A 21,896-nucleotide genomic window follows, 5' to 3' on the forward strand; every position below is an offset into this window, starting at 1 on the left:
TGTGTCTAGCAACAGGACAAAATAAAGACATACCAACAGCGACATAACATAACAGCAACAACATTTTTAAAACCATATCATTTCCCCAAATAGACATTTATACATATGTGAATATGTCCGTTTTGATCATTGCAGAATGCTAAGGAGAACTGACACATGTAGGGAGGCAGGAGTGGAAGAATATTCAGTGCTTCATAAAAAGCAATTGTACACGTTCTCAAATTTCCATTAACCTAGATCACCAGAGAGAGATGTCAAGAGAAACATTACCAAGCTGGAAACCACAGAGAACTCTTATCTATTAGTAACAAATTAATTACATTTGCTCAATTAAATGAAGTATGATTACAGGTAAGCCTAAAATAAGAATTTTCAAGTCACATTATGGAAAATTTTTATAGGTGAAAAATGTAAAATGGTTAGATGTCATCGTTTGACAGGAATTATTTAACACCCTGTACTCTTCTAGAATAAGGCATTTTTTCTACTTCAAATGTTGCATAATCTAGGTCATAGAGTATGGTCCTAAATCTGAATTCCAGAGAATCAAAAAAGGGAAAGCTCATACTTAAATGTCGTTAAGAGAGATTTCCTAACAGAGGATTTGGACTTACCTTGTGCCACGAAAGATATATAGGATTTAAATTAATGCAAAAGAAGATAGGCAGTAGAAATGCCAGGAAAAGTACTTGGGAGTTAACAAGTTGACCACATCCATTTTCCTATCCTTTCATTATCCATGAGACATCCATTTACTACCTTTGGTACGCTGCATGTCCGTAAGTGGAGCTCATTTATTTTCCTATTAGTAATGGTGAGTTATGGTGTATCATAGGGTTGTGATGGGGTTTTGGTGAGATATTTGTATAAAGCTCTTAAAGCGCTTGATGTGTAGTAAATACTCAATAAGTGTTGTCATTACTATTCACAAGCATTCATTCTTTACCCGTTATTACCAAGTAAATGTACTGCAAACAAGAATATACACTCTTACTTTAATTAAAAGGGGTTTATTTTTCTCACATTGGAAGTCCGGAGGCAGGTGATGTTATGGTTGATTCAGCTGCTGAACACAGCCATCAAGGATCCAGGTTCACAGCTTTCTGCTCCACCATCCACGGGGTATGCTTACTTCAATATCTTTTTAGTTTAAAAATAGGAAAATCAGCAGGATTTTCTCTCATTTGTGGTGAATCTTACATTTTTCATATTTTTTAGTGTTTACATTTTTATATAATTTTTCATTGTTGCCCACCTTTTCTTTGAAACTCTTCCTTTGTTTTTCATGACGTTAGAACATGCAGAAGAATCACCTGTGTGAGCTTAGCAATGCAGATTCCTGGGGCCACACTGGCAGAGCTTCTGGTCAAGTCTGTGTGGAGTGGAGCCAGCAGATCCACATTTTTGACAGTCCCTTTAGGTGGTTCTGATGCACCTCACTGGCTCTCGTTCCCTCCTCCGTCATGATATTCTTTTGTTGGTTTCTTCACTAGTTCTTCTTTCTCTTTCCCTGGCTATTTACAATACAAAGTATTTACACTTGAGCATTTCTTTCTATCTTAACTTCTAGAAAGTTCACCCATTTTTACGACTTCATTCTCTTGAGGATAAGGATGATCTTATTCATTTTTCATCAACCATTTGTTGATCCTGACAAATGGCCTCTCTAGGAAAACAAAGAGGATGCCTATTTAGAAGACATTAACATCAAAGTGATACTTCATCTATTCATTTATACATAGAAACTTTTATTAAACACTTATACATGCCAGGCCTAAAAGGGCTTGGCCCATAATAGGCGCTTAAAGTAAAATTACTTTGAAATGAATGAATGAATAAATGAACTATCTCCTCTCTGATGATGAATTCTAAATTTATATCCCCTGACTTTTTCTTTTATTCTGGTGACCTGAGGGAACTTTTTTCAGGGTCATTTTTTTCCTTCCATATAGAAATATTGAAAAGAAGCCAATTTACCAGCCATCCAAAACCAAATAACTGAGAGCCAATTTTTTGAGGGAGAGGTCAAGGGAGAAAGCTGAAAATGCTGGGGAGTGGGCGCAGAGTTGGGAGAAGGGAGGCTCTAAAACAAACGGAAGGGACTTGCCTTCGAAAGAAAAAGGAATATCTTTTTCTGATGTAGAGGCAAAAGGCAAAAAAAAAAAAAAAAAAAAGAGTGGGACGGAAGAGTAAAAATTGAAGTTTAGAGGAAAGATTATATAGGTACATAAATGTCCTTATGTATATTAATATTCCTTATGTAATAATAGGTGCTTGTGGTCATCAGCCAGAATCGAGAAAGGCTAAGAGCTGGAAGGGGCAGAAACTGAAGGATAAGCAAGGGATAAACAAAATGTTATTCAAGGCCCAGGCAAATTTAGAGTATGATTTTACAGCAATATAGGTTTTCACGATATTCTCTAGTGACTCAAAGTTGGGGGTTCCCGTTGTGGTTACAGTTTTTAAGAGTTCAAAAGCAGGGCTGGCCCATGGCCAAGTACTTGAGTTCTTGTGCTGAGCTTCAGAGGCCAGGGTTGTGCCGGGTGGCGTCCTGGATGCAGACCTAGCACCGTTCCTCAAACCTTGCTGGGGCGGCGTCCCACATGGCAGAACTAGAAGGACCTGCAACTAGAATTTACAACTATGTACTGGGGGGCTTTGGGGAGAAAGAAAAAAAAAGAGTTCCAGAGAGTCTGGTGCAGAGCTTCTCAGTGGGGGTGGACGTGGGCACAGATAATCAGACGGTATGAGCTGCTAGGGCTGCCATAACAGAACGCCACAGACTGGTGGCTTAAGGAACAAAATTGATATTCTTATAGTTCTAGAGGCTAGAAGTCCAAGATCAAGGTGCCTTAAGTATTGGTTTCTGGTGAGGCCTCTCTTCCTGCCTTGTAGACAAAGATCTCCTGTGTCTCTTCCTCTTCTTGTTATGTCTCCAGTCATATGGGATTAGGACTTATGATCTCATTTAACCTTAATTACATCCCTAAATGCCCTATCTCCAAATACACTCACATGAAAGTTAGGGTTTCAATATATGAGTTTTGGGGGCGGGGGGGCACAATTCAGTCCATAACACAGACTCAACTGGTGAGCATTTTTCAGAATTCATGTATCTGGGTCCATCCTCAGATCTAATGGATCAGATTTCCTGCATTATGCAATTCTACTCCCCAAATGTGTGTGTTGTACAATGCTGGGAAAAATATAGTAAACAATGTTAATATACAGCTAAGTACAAAAAAAAGAAGAAATCTGCAGTGCTGGAACGGCAGCTCTCAGAGCTCAAAGGTGGAGAAGCCAGTGTACAGTAAGTGGCTATCAGCCCAGGGGACTCCTGAACCTGGAAATAAGTCATAAGTGTGTAAGTGCAGAGTTTTAAGGATAGGAGATGTGGCTAGACCTGAGTGAGGACGGGAGCTGGAGTTGAACCCCGTGTAAAGTCAGAATCCTGCCTTCTGGCAGTGGTATGCTGGTACCAGTTTCTACAAATGGCCTTGCTGGGCTCTTCCAAAACCTCCACATGTACCCACAAGACAGTCAGTATTTGGATGCCTGCCATGCCAAAGGGGCCTGGAGTGTCTAGCCAAGAAAATAGATTTTGCCCTTTTCTCCTCCTCCATGCTCCCTCTCCTCAACACCAAAAGAGCCTTAGCTTCAAGAAGGGAGGGAAGAGGGGAGAAAAAGTGCACAGAGACAGTGAGGGGGAGGGGAAATCTTTGACTCAGATGGAGATTCAAGTTTATAAGAGCGGTGGGCTAAGTTTTCATAGTTGAGAGGTCCAAGAACGTTAAAGAATCTGCATTAGATATTATTAAGGAACACATATGGGGAGATCCATTGGATCATGGTTGAAATTAGTAGGTCAAGAAAAAAATGCATTATTAAGGCCATAACCTAATAGATGAGCAAATGTCATCAGAAGAATAATCAAATGAGTGAATTGGAAGAGAAAAAGCAATTGCAAATCATAGCTACGTGAAAAGTAGCTTACTTAGTTTTCTAGGGGTAGGGCTGAGGGGACAGGTAAGGAATTACTTTGTGGTAAAGATAGGGAGGGAGCACCAACTTTGAAATTTTGTAGACAAAACTGCTGAATGATTATCGCCCCGAAATCCTGGCAATGAGCTGCATCGGGTCAGATGCATCTTCCTATTTCTACTCTCAAGACCCAGAAATACTGATTTCTTCATGACTTTTCTTTAAGGTCATGGTGGAGAAACTTCTGGAGACAACTTGTCACAGAATCAAATTATTCTTCCTACTCCACTCAACTGGCTATTGTGAGTTTTCTGGTTCCAGACTATGAGCCAAATTCAGACTGTTTGCTTTGCTTTCTGTTTTGGAATCTACGTCCTGCAGGTTCTCACGCTTTGCCCTGAACTCTAGTCACTGTGTCCTCTTAATCTTCTGCTTGCCTACCCGATTTCTGACCCAATGATTTGACTTACTTCTCAATCTAGTTATACTCACTTCTGCTTGCTTGTTGCTTAGTTTCGGACCTCACTGGTTCATGTTGAACTTTAATTATGCCTCTTTATGAAAAAATGTCCTGATGGTTGCTTCCCTTGTCATGTCAAGATTCTCAACTCCTCTGCATTTCTGGCCTCCCCAGTTCCAAATTCTGGCCCCCTTTTAATGCTCTGCTACCATGACACACAATCTCAGCATTTAGAGTTGTGTGTTTGTCCATTATCATTTCGCTTCTTATTTTATTCACCTCACTTGCTTTTTACATTTCTCATATGCCTTGTTTCAACGTAAGCTATATGAAGTCACTCCATGATCGAACAAAGAATTTATCACAGCAAAATTATTTTTCCCAAGTAATAGTGCCTTGTTTATAGGATCACAAGAACACTTCTATACAAAATAATCTGCCAAAAAGGACGAAGATTTAATCATTTTGATTTGATCATGTTAAATTCTCTTTGAGCTACCATTATTCCACTGATATAATAGCATGTATATATGATGTGGTAATATTTTAGGGAGAGTTCTATTCTAACTAGTAAATGTTTTTACTTCTCCCATTTTCTTCAGTATGGCATGTCTTTCTTTCTTATCATCATGTTAATGTGTATCTTGCATACATTTTGCCATCCCTTTCTGTGGTATACATGGTCACTATCCTTTATAGTTCCTCTTTATGTCTTTAAAAATGAAGTACTAGCGGGGGCAGGCCCGTGGCATAGTGGTTGAGTTCAGTGTGCTCCACTTCAGTGGTTTGGGTTCACAGGTTAGGAACCCAGGCATGGACTGTCAGCCACACTGTGGAGGCAACCCACATATAAAGCAGGGGAAGATTGGCACACATGTTAGCTCAGGGCTTATCTCCCTCAAGTGAAAAAAAAAATGAAGTACTAGGTACTTAATAGCCTCATGTTCTTCCCATTTCTGTGCTTTAGTCATCTTTTCCCAATTTTTGGAGCCTTATCCATTACTATTATAAACAGAAAAATAATTAAGCTGCCTCTTGCACTTAACTCTTTCTTTTTTATCTGCAATAATTGAAACAGCAAAACCGGATATAATGTCATATAAATGTGTATATATTCTTTATACTTTTTTCCTAATATCTTCCACATTGGACATTTATCATTAGATTTTTCTAATATTAGATATAGATAATTATCTACATGTATGATGTGAATTTTTTCTAGTTCAAACAATACAGATATGTATAGTGTAAAAGGTGAAAGATCTCTGTGACCATACCCCAACATAACTAGTGTAAAAAGTTGTATTACTTGTCCAGAATAGTTCTTGCTGTGGGGGCATAAAAGGAAGCAGAGGATACAGTGCCTGAATTTAGGAAATGTACACAACTAGTAGTCTTGACAAGTCATGAAATAGCAAGAAAATTAACTCCAAAGAAATATATAAATATGTGATGGTGTAGGACGCATTGTATAAATTTGTGCTAAGAGAATTAAAATTCATTGCAAAGATTATTATGAAAAAGATGAAGCTTAAACTTGGCTTTGAGGAGGAGGCAATGTGATATTTAGAAAGAGCCTGAGCTTCCGTGCAAGGCAGGCCTGGATTCAAATCCCAGCTCTGAATTTTACTAGCTGTGTGGTCTAGTGCAAATTCCTTAACTGCTCTGATTCTTTAGTTCCCCCTTATGTAAAATGAGGACAATCTTTTACTGTTTCTGTAAGGATGAAATTAGATCATGTAGGTTTTCATAGTATTCACTGAATGAATAGGTGTTTACATTCTTCATTTTCCCATATAATCTGCCACATTTTATGTTGTCTTCATATTCTCTAGTGTATGTAAAAATAATACAATTTACAGGGAAATGTAGAAACTATAGCTAAAATTTATACAGCTTCAAAAGGATTTTTTTTTAAATTTTTTAATTCTTTTTTTTTTTAAAAGATTGGCACCTGAGCTAACAACTGTTGCCAATCTTCTTTTTTTTTTTCTGCTTTATCTCCTCAAACACCCCTGTACATAGTTGTATATCTTAGTTGCAGGTCCTTCTAGTTGTGGGATGTGGGACACCGCCTCAACGTGGCCTGACAAGCAGTGCCATGTCCGCGCCCAGGATCTGAACCCTGGGCCGCTGCAGCAGAGCGCGCGAACTTAACCACTCGGCCATGGAGGTGGCCCCAGGAATTTTTAAATTTTATAATCCGTCTTCATCATTAAGAAGGAGATTTTAAAAGTATAAAGAATTTTCAAATGGTAGAGCCGTTGAGTTTTAGGTTCTATCTGTGTGACTTGTATACTAAGTTAAACTAATAAGTCAGATGATTTTTTGATCATACAGGATCCCTCTATGTCTGGAAGATTGGCACCATTTGTTATGTTAAGGCAAAATCAACTACTGACTATACAGTTGTGGCAAGAACACTCGTAAGTGTTCTGAGTAATGATTAAGCAAGAATCCATATGGTCTTCCCTGAGAACAAAGACAGGCAATTCTTTAAGATAGCTTAAAACGACCACTGAACTCTGAACCAGAGCCCAAATAATGAATACCAAGCTACCTCCCCAACAAGGAATGTTATCCCCGTAGTGCAGCTGCGAGCTAATTAAACAGCACAGATCGCTGTGCTGAACTTTAATACTGCATTTACAGAATTAATTCAGAGGACATGTTATTAAAGTCTAGGGTTTATCAGAAGAAAGCAGCCTCTTTTTTTGAGCAGCATTTAAAAATTACATATTGGATAAGCTGCTTATTATAGATGGACCCTATGAGATCTTTCACATAGATGCAAAAACTAAGCAATGAATTTCTAAAAAAATAATAAGGCTATGGCACTCTGACACTGAAATCCAAAAATAGTGCTTTAGATACCCCAAGAGCATTTTCAAAAATAAATTTATATTCTATACGATTATTTCTAAGATTCTAAAAGACATATTGATGACCACTAGTACCTTAGAATCTAACAGCTAGATATATATCTGAAATATGTAGCAATTCTGTACTTAACTTAAGAAATAAATCAGCAGTAATTGGAATGTGTAAGGCAAGAATATTTTAAATTACTGTGAAGTATAATGCTTTCCCTCTTAATAAATTTTAATAACTGGGCTTTAAATTTATATCTAGAAATCTAAATAATAAACAGAAATTCTACTTTATCAATAAATTCTGCTGCCATTATTTAAGTTATTATACATGGGCAGTAAGAGTAGAAGGAAGGTATGGAGACATTTAACGACTGGAAACTTTTTGGAGGCTGTAAAATATGTTACATCATTTCAGGCACCTTACCATAGTTATCAAGAAGACGTGGAGCAAGTCAGTGAATTCTTTACAACCCTATCCACTCTCAGAGAGAGCAGCACTTATCTTGTATTCCTTTCAGTGCTGTAACAAAATAAGATAACAGCTTTTGAAGAGTTGAGTAATTTTGGTATTTGTGAAGTAACAGGTAAAAATCATTCTGAAAAAACCAATAGGAGCCTAGGTAGACACTTCAGATTGACAAACACTAAACCTCATATATGATCTATACTCCTATTTTTAAATTTAATAGATGCATAAAGAATTAAGGAAAGCAGTGGGGCAATATGAGGGAAACTTTCTATATTTTTAAAAGTTATTTTTAGCTTTCATTTTGAATCATGAAAATGTTAAACATATAGATAAGTATAGAAAATAATGTCAGATACCTATGTACCAGACCTACTTTTAAATTAGAGGCAAAGAAAATCTGATGTAACCTTGTTAATAGGGTTGACTGAGCTTTTTTTACAAGCAGGTACACATATTTGCTCTAATTGGTCCATACAGGTTCCATCAGATTGCCTTCTCGATGGAACAGCAAGTCCTTCTCTGATAGAGGAGTGCCATACTTTGGTCAAGTAGTTTACTTCCTCTCTAGATCCTCCAAATACTTCCTAAATAATTCTAAGTAGGAATGAAAGACTTTCTCGAGGATTGGTCTTTCAAAAGCAATTAAATGAAAACAGAAAGTTTATTTGCTTGGTAGATTTCCCAGCAGTCTTAACTTTTTGAGCTAAGACACAGGATTTTACAAATATCCATTCTAGCTCATCCAAGCCAGACATTCCCTTGACAAGATGCCATGGTCAGCTCTTGCCCTTGTCCCCAACCATTACTGGAGCTGGTTGATCTACATATCTTGCCACATTTAGGATGTAGCTTGGAAGAAAGCTCTGAGGCAAAGATTGGATGACTTGATAAAATGAGATATCAGCAATTTTTTTTGGAGGGAATAGCTTTAGGAGTAAGAGATGACAGAGGAATTGAATTATTCAGAAGATGTCTAGTTTTACTCTCAGGAAATGAATCAGATAGAATTTAGATAGTATGTTAAGAATTTTTAGAAGTGGAAGGTCAAAAAGCAAGATGGGGCTAGACAGGAAATCTGTTCAAAAGAGTTGGTAGTCACCAAGGCAAAAACGACAACAATGGGGCTTACTGGCGATGTTGAAAATAAGAAAATAAATTTAAACACAATAGCTAGCTGTCTTTCAAATTTTAGGGCTATTATCCGGAAAAGGTAGTAGACCCATGCATAGGCAATTTTTTGCTTAATGGAAGCAATCTCTTGTTCATTCAACATTGAGTACCTAGCTATATTTCAGGAACCATAATAGAACTGTGGGTACTGGAGATACAAGGCTCACAGTCTAGTGGGAAAAGCAGAGAAGAAAAAGTTCCAATTCAGTGTGATAGGTGCCAAGTATGCATGTGTACTGTGGGAGCTTCAGGGAGTAAATGATGCCCAAGTTGAATTTTGAAAAATTAGCTTGGCCATAGGAGGAAAGAGGAGAGGGCTTTTCAGATAGAAGGAACAACACATGCAAAGATAGGGAGTTGTGAGGAAGCGCTCTTTACAAGTTGCAGATTATTAACAATGGCTGGAGTGTAGGATATAACTCAAAGTTGGATATGGGAATGAGATTGGTGAGAAAGAATGAGGTTGGCTTGGACCAGAGTCTTTACTGTGATGCCAAGAAGTCTGGTTTTAAGCAGTGGGTGACAGGATCAGATTTGTGTGTTAAAAAGTTACTCTGACAGCATTATGAATTAATGGTTGCAAGGGGTGGGGACAACTCTCCAGGAAGGCTGGGCTATTTCAGTAATGCAAGTGGAAGTCATGATGACATAAACCAGGGAAGTGGTGTTGGGGAGATGAAGGGAAATATTAAGGAGTTGGTCTCTATAGGACTCTGAGATCAACTGAATTGGAGGGATAGAAAGGAAACAGAGAGGAAGGATTCAGACTCATTCCCAGGTAAGCTTGGAATACTGTGCTTACAAAGTAGTGAGGTCCTCATCTCTGGAAAGAAGAAAACTTCCAGTAAAATCTGCAAGATTGTCAGAAACTTCTGCATTGAGCAGATACTTGGAATTCCGTGATCTCTAAGATCTCAAACCCTTATGATGGCAAAAAAAATCCTACTTATGTTTGTACTACCAGAAAGTTAAAATATAAGAGAATCATGTTAAATGAACAATTTCTCTAGAGATGAAATTCTATAGGTTTTCCTATATTTCTTCATTAATACACAGGCCCATAGGGATTTTTCAATAATTATGTAGATACAATTTCTTATCTAGAGAAGAATAACCATCTAGGCAGATTAAGTGTCTTAAAATGTTCAGTTAAAATTTAAAATGTGCATACACATGTCTTTGTCTCTTTCTGTCTGTCTTTGTATTTTTATGTATATATATAAAACACATATTTGAAAGTTCTATATATACAAAAGTTTTGAGAGTATATCCATATCCATATGGTTCCTATAAGCACTCTGTCTGAACCAAACTCCAAAGATTTAGATAAAAATATATCTTGGATTTGATATAAATCTCTCTATATTAAGGCATTTACTCCATCTGAAGCTGAAAGCTGTTGCAATCAATAGCCATTAATGGTGATTAGAAAGGAATTGATCTGGAAAGGACCCAAATGGCAAAATTACTTTCCAAAAAGAAACAAAGCCTTCATAATAAATATACAAAACACAACTCAGTGAGCAGCAAAAATAATTGAGGCCAAAAGTGAGTAAGATAAAAGGATAGAAAATATAAAACTCTTCTTCCCTTTGGACCAAATTCTTGGACAATATTAGGAAGAGCTATTTTGGGTACCTTTCCATTCCCCTGCTGCTGCCCTTTTTGTGTCATCTTTTGAATACAAAGTCCTGCCCGGCCTCCTTGTTCTTGGTGCTCCATGCTGGCCTCATTTCCCAGTAGACCCAGGGTCTTCCTTTCCATCTATAACCCTAAAGTGATAAGAGATTGTGCGAATTCTAGACACCTCAATAAGTGGGAGACATATTTTTGATTAGAGAACAGGCACCTCTTTGGGTGGGTCTTAAATCATTGAGCATACAAGGAGCTGCCTACATTTATAACACTTTCCTTCCCAAACTGCCCAGTATAATATTACACCTGAGTTGCCCTTCATTATTTTCCATCGTGCAAACATGTATCTTTCTCCTTGCCCCTTAAAAAACAAAATAGAGCAAAACAAAAAACCAGGATGTGTAGCAATCAGCCAGTTCACATTCTTGCCACAATGATGACTCAGGGCATTGATCAGCATGTGACTTTCAGACTTTCCCCCTGTCACTTTTCCACTGTATCTTGTTCAGTGTGTGTGCTAATCATAAAATTGCACACTAGTGCAATAATTTGTAAAATTTTCCATGACTGTAATGAGAAATAGAGTTTTATAGAGCTTGAATATCATCCAGGATAAAAAGTCCACTTTTTTTTTTGATTTTTGTTTTCTTGTTTGGCTGCTAAACTTGTTGATAGTAACTTAATGGGCAAAGAGTAAACTATTATCCTTTTAATTGATCTCTATTGGTTAATTCATAGGAGACTTTTAGAAATACAATTATTATATACTTATAGAGATCTGTGCCTGCTTTCCAAGTCATTGGCCATAAAAGCCTTTGTTTAATAATTGTCCATCACCTGTTCTATTGCTGTGGCAACAGCACAGTCTCACCTCAGAGATTATTTCTCAAAGTCCAAGCAGTCTCCTGCATCTTCCATGTTTCTCTTTAGGTTCTCTCTGAAATCAGTTCTCTTCAAAATCCCAGTGCTCCTGTTTGTCTCCTCATTGGTAAAAAATAGCTTGATAATTTTCAAGAAGATTGGAATAATCAGACTTTGTTTACACTTCCATTTCTCTTACTTCCGTAATTATCATATTCTATTGCTTTAGAGTAATCTTCTTATTCTGTGATGCAAAGCTCTAATTTTGAATGTAGTCCGTTATAAAATATAGGCTAGGAAACAATTCTGGTCTTCCAGTGAGGTACTTATAAATGTAGCTTTATTAGGATTCTGGAATGTTTCCGTCTTTTGTATTTGTCATGATTTGTCTAGGCCTCTGTGCCGAACTATTCTGCATTTGACCTCCAGCTACTTCTTCTCCTTCTTCTGATAGTTACAAGCTTTTTCCTTAGGTCACCACAAGCTGTCCTACTTCTTCTCTGGGCTAATGGTGCACTTACGTTCTGTGTACTTGGGCCGCCTGCTTGCTCTCAAGTTTATTTCTCATCCTTTTTCAGAGAGCACAGAATTTGAACATGGTAAAGGCAATTGATATTCTTTGTTATTTGTCAGGCGAGGAGCTACTTTAAGACAAAATAGTGTAAATTATTATACATAACAGTCATAAGTGGCTGAGGGCCAATCTTGTGCTTTTAGCTGTAGGAAAGGAAATTTTCTTACAAAACCGAGACTATATACTATTGGTAATAAAATATTCATGCTAATCACGGTGGTAAAATTGTGAAAGTTAGAAATGCTGATTTCCTAATATCACTTATTCTCCCCCTATGATACTTGGTAGAACATGGAACTAGATACTGAATCCAGAGCATTTTCTTTCCAATTTTATTTTATAGGTCATTCTAATTTTACTAAAAACTAAGTCTTTTCTAAAACTATTTCTATTACCAATGAAAAATTGTGTTGACGGCTCCCTACTACTTTATCAGTGGTAACCTTACTTTTGTTAGAAGAATTGATTCTATCGTCCACACTAGGTAGGGCAGAAACTGAACTAGCGAGGGAGATAGATAAATCTAAATTTCTGGAGCATCCTTTTTTTCTCTAGTTATAAATATTTAATTATGCCAGGAGAAATTCTGAAAAATTGTCACACACAATGGGGTGATTCTTCCTATAAGTAGGACACTCGTTATACATCTGAGAAAGGAACTAACACTTTTCAAATCTTTCTAAGTGATAGCTCTATTCTAGGCACCTTAAAATATTCACTTGCATCTTCACTGTAGCCTACAAGCTAGACATTATCATCCTTATTTTACAGATGATTAATTAAGGTAAGTAACTTGCCCACTGTTGCACAGTTATTACTAGGAAAAACCAGGGTTATTACACAGGGCTGATTCTAGAGCTCACGTTCTTTTAATTTTTCTTAAAATAGACCCCTCCTGCTCATTCTTAGGGAGAAATATCAGCCCTGCAATATATTATGATGCCTACCTTGGGAGTCCTATGGTCTGATGGATTAGAATGTTCGCGTCACTCAGGTAGTATTGTAATCATCACAATAATATCCACTCAATAGTGTGGTTTGTGAGGATTAAAGGAGAGAATACATATAAAGTACTGGGTAAAGTGGTCGATACATAGTAATTGTTTAATAGATATTGTTTCCCAGAGTTTGACCTCTCTATAAATTTGGTCTTTTTGTGGGCAGAGAAAAGAAGTTTAGGTTGTAATTTCTTCTCTTCTTGGTTACTTATGTCTGGCTCATTTAGCAATCAGTGTTTTGTTTTAGATCCCAACCCATTTTACACATTAATTTTTTTCTTCATGCAGTGTAGAAGATTGAAACATGGCCATAAATTCTTTCCTAATCCCTCTTTGAGAGATAAAGTCTAATTCTCCTTCTCTTGAATATAGGCTATACTGACTGACTTGCTTGATGAATATGACAGAGTGGGACTTTTGAAGATCAGTAATAGGAAGTCTTACATCTTCTGCCCATATACCTCTTTAAATGTTCACTCTGGGAGCTCTCATCCACAAAGTAAGAAACCTGACACCCTTTAGACCTCCATGTTGGAGAGGTCACACGTAGGCACACTGGTCATCAGGCCCAGCTAAGCCCAGCCTTCCAGTCATCCCTGCCAAGGAGTCAGTAATGTAATTAAAGCTGTCTTGGACCCTCCAGACCCGCTCATTCACCAGCTGAATATTACTGAAGGTCTTCAGCTGCCAGAAGAGTCTCCCAGCTGAGCCCTGCCCTAATTCCTGACCCACAAAATCATGAGATATAATAAAATGGTTGTTGTTTTAAGCCACTAGGTTTTGGGGTAATTTATTACATAGCAATGTATAACTGAAATGTGCATTTATTTACTCAAAAAGAAACTATTGTGCCAGCAACTGTTCTAGGCACTGGGGGATGCATCCCTGAACAATCTAGGCAAGGCCACTCTTCTCGTATAGGTTACATTCTACTGAGGAAGACAGACAATAAAAGATAGATAAGTACATACATAATTTCACATATACTATGGAGAAAATAAAGCAAAGTAAAAAGACAGAGATTGGCAGAGGTAGATCTGTGTGGATATTCAGGTAGATTGACTGAGAAAGGCCTCTCTGAGGACAGCTCATTTGAGCTGAAATGAAGTTTTAAAAATTGAAGTTTTAAAATTATGCATTCACAGGGCTGGCCCCGTGGCCGAGTGGTTAAGTTCGCGTGCTCCACTGCAGGCGGCCCAGTGTTTTATTGGTTCGAATCCTGGGCGCGGACATGGCACTGCTCATCAAACCACACTGAGGCTGTGTCCCACATGCCACAGCTAGAAGGACCTACAATGAGGAATGTGCAGCTATGTACCGGGGGGCTTTGGGGAGAAAAAGGAAGAAAAAAAATCTTTAAAATTATGCATTCACTCACTCACTCAATCTATCTACCTCTTCAATGAACAAGCAATTATTAACCACTACTCTGTATCAGGCACTGTGCTAAGGGCTGAATAAGATAATCATAATGTCTTCTGAGGCAAACAGACAGTAGAGATAATAACAGCATCATGTGAATAGGCTATCAAAGAGATATACACATGGAGCTTTGGAGGCACAATAAAGAGGCATTTGACCCAACCATGTGGAAGCCAAGAAGACATAAGACTTCTTTAAGTAATATGTCTTTCAAAGGAGTCAATTAAGAAAACTGAATACTTATTCAAACGATGCTTATTCAACTGCTATTGCTCAAAACACATCAGGAATTTCCCTTTTGCTCTTGTACACATAAAAGCAACGTGCCTGGCTCATAGACACAGCAGAAACATTTGTTGAATTAAAATTGCTTTAAGATTCAGTTATAAGTCATGTAGAAAACCTTTCTTGCTACTTGCTACTCCTCTTCTTTGAGCCAAAATGATGTTATATAATATGATCATTCATTCGCCTTATTCATCAGACTTGGCTCTGAAGTTTCTTTGCTTCCTCCACCAAATTTATCCAGAAACAATGAAGATCTGCCATTACTGAGGATATTCAAAAGAATATCTTGTTCACTTTTTAAAGGGTGGCCAAAAAAGGAGTGTTGAAAATATTTTTAGCAGTGGCAGCGCAGAGTCAGCATGAGGGCAGGGCCTCCTGAGGTGACTCAGATGAAAGAAACATCATTCATTTGGATGTTTAAGTGATGCTGTTGTTTTTCTTTTGAAGAAGCAATTGTATTACTTTATAGTCACGCCATGTTTTTGCAGATGTTCATTAAGTTGTGCTTGATCTCATTTGTGCCCATGTTTTCAACTATCTTCTATGCTCCATTGATTCCGTCAAATATGTCTTCCACTTCAAACTTGTAATTTCTTATCCCCTATACCCAAAAGTTTCCCCAAACCCCAAAATTCTGCTTCTCCTAAGCTTAGCTAACTTTCTCATCTTTCCAAACATTTACTTCTCCTTTAATCTCTACTTAACAAATGGTATTATCACCAACCTAGTTGCCTAAGGTGAAAATGTGGAAGTCATCTTGGACACCTGCTTCCTCAACATTTACAACCAATCTCTCAACAAACCTGTTGATTCTACTTTCAAAATGTATCTTGAGAGCCAGCCCTGAGGGCCTAGTGTTAAAGTTCAGCACGCTCTTCTTCTATTGTCTGGGTTCGGTTCCTGGGTGTGGAACCACATCACTTGTCTGTCAGTAGCCATGCTGTGGTGGTGGCCCACACAGAAGAACTAGAAGAACTTACAACTGTAGACAACTATGTACTGGGGCTTTGGAGGAGAGAAAAAAGGAGAAAGAATGGCAACAGATGTTAACAAAGGGTGAATCTTCGCCTGCAAAAAAAAAAAAATCTCTCTCTCTATTTTTCATTTTTAAATCAAGATATATTCATCCTCTCTCACTACAACTGCCTTGATTCAGGATTTTATTAGTCTTTTGCTAGGCTATTGTCTCTTCTGCCTGAAATGCTCTTACCCACCCTGACGATCTGGTGAACACATTTTTCAAGACTCAGGTTAAACTCACCTCTTTGTATTCCGTAGCATCTCATTCATGCTTCCGTAGTAGCCTTAGCCACACTGTAGTATTACTCATTTATCCTAGATCTGTCTTCAGTTTTCTTTTTTCACAGCTTATATGGCATTCTATTCATTCATTTATTCATTCATTCATTCAACAAGTATATATTAAACATGGGGCAGGCAGTCTGCTAGATCCTGCTGTTCAACACAGACATGATCTTAAACGTTTTGGGGCATTTAATATAGTGAGGGAAATGGATAGTAAAAGAAATAATTATAGTAAAGTACAATGACCATGATGATAGTTGGATGACATGCAGCCATGAAAACATATAATGTAATTATATGGGGTTAGAAATGGTTTTCCTGAGGCAATAACATTTAATCTGAGATCTGAAGGATGAGTTGGAGTCAGCCAGGTTTAGGGATGGGAAGGTGGGAAGAGAAGGGAGAATATTCCATTTAGAGGAAACAGCATGTGGAAAGACCCAGAAGTCTCAGATAAAGGCCATTGAAGGGATTGACAAAATACTGTAAGGCTATCAGTAAACATCTACTGAATGAATAAAGTCTGGGGACTTGAGTCCATTTGTTATGCTAAATTGTCTGAAGAACATACAGGGGGTTTAATTACACAAGGAACTTTTACAATAGTTTGTGGACTTCACTCCATTCTTAAACAGAAACCATCTAATTTCACTTTTATTTGACAATTCAAAATAGTCAAAAACAATTTCAGTAATTGCATTGATGTGGCAGTCATTGTTAGTTGCTTCTCTTCATGTCCACTCTAACCTCTCTTCTCCCCTTGTTAACAAAACCTGATTTGATCGGGGTGGCAAAGTGCTCTGCCCCAGGCAATGGATTGTGATTGCTCTAGAGTTGCGAGACCCAATACGGGAACCACTAGTCACAAGTACCTGCTGAACATTGGGCTACTACTGTGGCCAGTCCAAATTGATGTGCTGTAAGTGTGAAATATACACTCAATTTCAAAAACTAAGTCTAAAAAAAGAAAAGAAGGTAAATTATCTCAACAATTTTTATATTGATTACACTTTGAAATGATAATACTTTGTGTATATTGAGTTAAAAAGGTATTGTTAAAACGAATTCACTTATTTCTTTTTACTTAAAAAAAAAAAGCCCTGTAGAGTATTACACATGTTGCTTGTATAATATACCCACTGGACAGTGCTGATCTAGGCTGTTTATAACTATATTTTTTCTCTTTCCCTTTCCCAGCCTCCGTTAAAGATAAGGTTGACCATGGGATCCAATTCTGGCCAATGAGACTTGAGCAGAATTCTGCTGGGAGTTTTCTGGGAGTTTTTTAAGAAAATTTCAACTCCTGGTAAGAAGGGACTGAAACCGCACTGCTCTTTTCTTTTTTTTCTTCTAACTTCTTTTCCCCTAGAATTGACAGGATGGCTAGATTCCCTGCAGTTATTTTTTAAAACCATTTTTGAATGGCTTAATATTCATAGGAGAAAGACCAAGAGAATCACAGAGATTTTTGTCTTTGAAAACATTGATTTATTGCTACCATATAAGAAAAATGACATTCTATTTACATAAACTACTATTGTGTCCACATTCTGTTCCTTAGAACCAGATGAATTATTACCTGAGACAGTTGTATCCAGTGCTGTCTTCAGGGTGGATTGGATTGTGTGGAGCCATAATCTTGTTCTCAGAACCCCCTGACTGCCAGGTACTTGTGTCTGCTTTTTAAAAAATAATCTTTTAAAATTATCTTTTGTTGGGTGGAGTCTTCTGTAAATGTCAATTAGGTCAAGTTGGTTGGTAGTGTTGTTCATCTTCTGTATTCACACTGATATTTTGTCTATTTGTTTTATAAATTATTGAGAGAGGGTGCTGAAATCTCCAACTGTCATCATGATTTGACTGTTTCTCCTTTCAGTTCTATCAGTTTCTTGCTTCACGTATTTTGAAACTCTTTCGTTAGGTACATAAAGATTAGGGATATTTATGTTCTCTTGATGAATTGACCCCCTTTATCATTATGAAACGATCCTCTTATCTCTATTGTTTTTATCCTGAAAATCCACTTTGATATTAATATAGCCACTCCAGCTTTCTTTTGATTACTGCTACCGTGGCATATCTTTTCCTATAGTTTTAACCTATTTGTGTCTTTGCATTTTAGGGCATTTAACGTTTAACATGACTATTGTTATGTTTGGGTTGAAATCTGCCATCTTAGTATTTGTTTTCTATTTGCCTCATCTGATTTTTGCTCCTCTTTTTTTTTTCTGCTTTGTTTTGTATTGAGTATAATTTTCCGATTTCATTTTATCTGCTTTGTTCCCTCCGCTCAGGAAGACCATCAGTCTCTCCTGGTTTCCCTCTCACTGGGTCATGACCTAGAAACTCTCTCCCAGCAGTAAGTGGGGGCAGTAATAGGGCTCACCTCACTGGTCTTTTGTTTCTGAGAAATCATTGCCCTTCATGGCCTGACGCCTAATGTCTTAAAAACCATTATCTCTCAGGTATTTTGTCTTGTTTTTGATTCTTTCAGATGAGAGGGTAAATTTGGTCCCTATGACTCCATTTTGGTTGGAAGTGGAAGTCCCCTTCATTATCTTTTTGATATAAGAGTCGAAACATATAAAATATATAATACACACGTAAATAATGAAATGTAATTAATACTCTGTCTAATTTCAGTAATTTTTCTGTTATTTTTCTTCTTTTCAAGCTGTGTGTGAGCTTTCATATAGAACAATACAACCCTTATCTCTCTTCTTTCTCTCATACTCTACCCCCAATCAATTGAGCTGTCCTGTAATTCCAACCTTAAAAATATATCCCAATCTGACCATATCGACTTCCAGTGCTCCCTGGGCTGAGCCACCATCATCTCTGGAGGCTACTGCAGTGGCCACTTAATTTGTTTCCTTGGTTCAAAGCTCTTCATCCAAATGGAGTGCCACCATACTCAGAGGAAAATTCAAATCATTTTCTATGACCAAAAAAATCCCACATGAGTTGGTCCCCTACCAGCTATTTGATCTCATCTCCTGTCTCTCTTCTTCTCACTTCCTCTAGCCACATTGGCCTTCTTACTATTCTTTAACATGTCAAGCTTTTCCAACTGCTGTTCCTTCTACCTACGAAGCTCTTCTCTCAGATCTCCCCATGACTTACTCACTTCATTCATTCACATTCAACATTACCTCTACAACGTGGCTTTCCCTGAACTCCTGCACCCTTTTATACTACATCTTCTTATCATACTTTATGTATGTTCATAGCTCTTACAACTCTTTGAACTTATATATTTAATAACGTCTTCCTGATCTTGGACATAATGTCCAGGAGGGCAGAAATCTATCTTATTAATAGGCTTATCTACAGTGCCTAGTCCCATACCTTACACATAATATTTTTATTGAATAAAACAAATACTTTTTGAATAAATGCTTAGAATTTTAAAAACATAAGAGGACCTTAGGAATCATCTAGGTTCATGGGTCTCAACTTGTATCTTGTAAAACTTAAGTTCTCCTTACATTAATGGACAGCTGTTTCAAAAAATAAAAAGATGTGAGTCTCATCATTTAATAACTTTGGGAAACACAATGGGTTAAAAACACAACTTCAGGAGTTCTCTGAACTTTTATTATGCTAATGTTCTTTATGAATTTCTGCTGGGGCAATACTATGCAAAGTTACACAGTATTTTTGAATTTCATTTACTATGAAATCTTGTTTTGTGGAATACCTCTATTAATCATCTCACAAAATCACTGTTTCATTAGAACATAATATGGTAAACATTGATCTAGTTTCCTCATTTTACAGATTACAATGTTGAATCTTAGAGAAGTTTCCTGATTTGCCCAAGGTCTAAAACCTATTTAGCCACGTAATTGTGGCTTAGATCCAGGTTGACCAAGGCTGTTGACCAATGCTATTTCCATGGAATCAATTTTTCACCTCTGCTATGTGCTTTTCTATAGCTTTTCTCTTCCTCTCAAATGTGCTGCTTCTCTTCTTCTGTTGGATAATAAGCCAAATAATTCTACCTAAAATAGTGGTAAGTAGGTTTTTATTAAGTGTCTAAGGTGTTCTCTTCTGATTAAAGTACTTGAGCTCAATTGCATGAATTTTGTGACACTTAGAAATCATTTTTTCCCCCATTACTTCCAGGACCCGGTTCTGTTCTATAGAGATATGTTCACTGGACTCTGAAGTCCAGTTTAGGGTTATTTTATTGGAGATAGGAATGTAGAAAAAGAAAAATAAAAAGAGAAAGACTGAATATTGCTAGTACATGTTGCAGAAATTATCATAGTTCTATTTCAAAGAATAAGCAGTTGATAATTCAAATAAAATTTTATGTATAGATAACTGGTTATGCTACACAATGAATTTTTGTTAAGAAATGTAAGCTATGGAAAATTTAGAAAGCCTGGGAATTAAAACATGTTTTAACAAACATACAAAAACATTATCAGCTTTAATCAAGAACATTTGACTTGGGGCCAGCTCCGTGGCCGAGTGGTTAAGTTTGTGTGCTCCGCTGCGGTGGCCCAGGGTTCGGATCCTGGGCGCGGACATGGCACTGCTCGTCAGGCCACGTTGAGGTGGCGTCCCACATCCCACAACTAGAAGGACCTGCAACTAAGATATACAGCTATGTAAAGGGGGATTTGGGGGCATAAAGCAGGAAAAAAAAAAAGAAGAAGAAGATTGGCAACAGTTGTTAGCTCAGGTGCCAATCTTTTAAAAAAAAAAGAACATTTGACATAATATCTTAGGATTATTTTTTATGATAGATATGTTACGAGTTTCAATTCTGCATTATTCATATGACCTTGAGCAGGTTACCTAAACTTTCTGGGCATTTGAAGGAATTGACTAAATAATCTCTGAATCTGGAGTCTAGAGTAGGGGTGAGGATAACCGTGGTCCAGACTGGGGGTCAGCGGACTCTTTCTGGAAAGGACCAGAGAGTAATTATTTTCGGTTTTTCAGGCCATGTGGTCCCTGTCACAACTGCTCAGTTCTGCCTCTGTAGTTCAAAAGCAGCCATAGGTACTATGTAAACAAATAGGCATCTCTGTGTTCCAATAAAATTTTATTTACAAATAAAGTGGGCTGTAGTTTGCCAAGTCCTGGCTTTAGACAATCAATATACTCTCTCTGACTTACGTGAATATGACCTAAAATGATTTCATAGGTAACAATGAACTCTTTCATAGGCATGGCAGATCCTCTATGGTAGCATTGGGTGGCACTGGTGTAATCGCCACCCCTTCTACCTCTCCTACTGTGGAAATCCTGTACTTTTATTGGCAATCCTTGTTTTCCTTTTATATGAGCCCATGCCCCAGTGCTATGGCAGAAAATATCCCAAGACACTCAGAAGAATTTAAAGGTACCATTAAAACAATTTTACTTACATTTTGAGCTTCTGTGGATATATCAGTTAAGAACGCTTGCAGCTGCGAATACCAAAAAGCCAGTCCTGCAATGACTTAATCATCAGGATATTTATTGTTGTCTTAACAGGAAGTACTGAGATAGGTGGCAGTTCAGTGACTTAGTGAGAACTCCAACTCTTTTCATTCTGCCGTTGAACCCCTCTCAGCTTGTTGGCTTTTGTTTTCCAATGTAAAGCCTCATGAGGACAAGATGGCTGCCACAGCTTCAAGCATTATGTCCTTACACAAGTGTTCAAAGCAAAAAGGGAGAAAAGGGATCCAAAAACCTTCTTATATCCCCTCTCTTTTATCATGAAAGAAACTCTGTGTCAGAAACCTCCTAACCGACTTCCTCTTACTTCTTACTGAGCAAAACTAGGTCACCTACCTATCATTAGATCGATTGCTGGCAAAGGAAACGGACTTGCTATGATTGCTTTAAACCAAGGGTTGAT

At 37.5% G+C, this 21,896-nt stretch overlaps 1 long non-coding RNA gene across 1 annotated transcript; it reads right to left on the reverse strand.

The window, feature by feature from the left end:
• Positions 1-1,242: 1,242 nt before the first annotated feature.
• On the reverse strand, positions 1,243-21,767 carry LOC139045047 (uncharacterized). The gene is made up of 3 exons (XR_011502632.1): positions 21,421-21,767; positions 7,739-7,834; positions 1,243-1,666 (listed from the first exon to the last, which is right to left on the reverse strand). It is a non-coding gene; the product is annotated as an uncharacterized lncRNA (long non-coding RNA).
• Between the last annotated feature and the right edge of the window lie 129 nt (positions 21,768-21,896).

The sequence above is a fragment of the Equus asinus genome, chromosome 4 (genome assembly GCF_041296235.1).
Source record: "Equus asinus isolate D_3611 breed Donkey chromosome 4, EquAss-T2T_v2, whole genome shotgun sequence".
Lineage (NCBI taxonomy): Eukaryota > Metazoa > Chordata > Mammalia > Perissodactyla > Equidae > Equus > Equus asinus.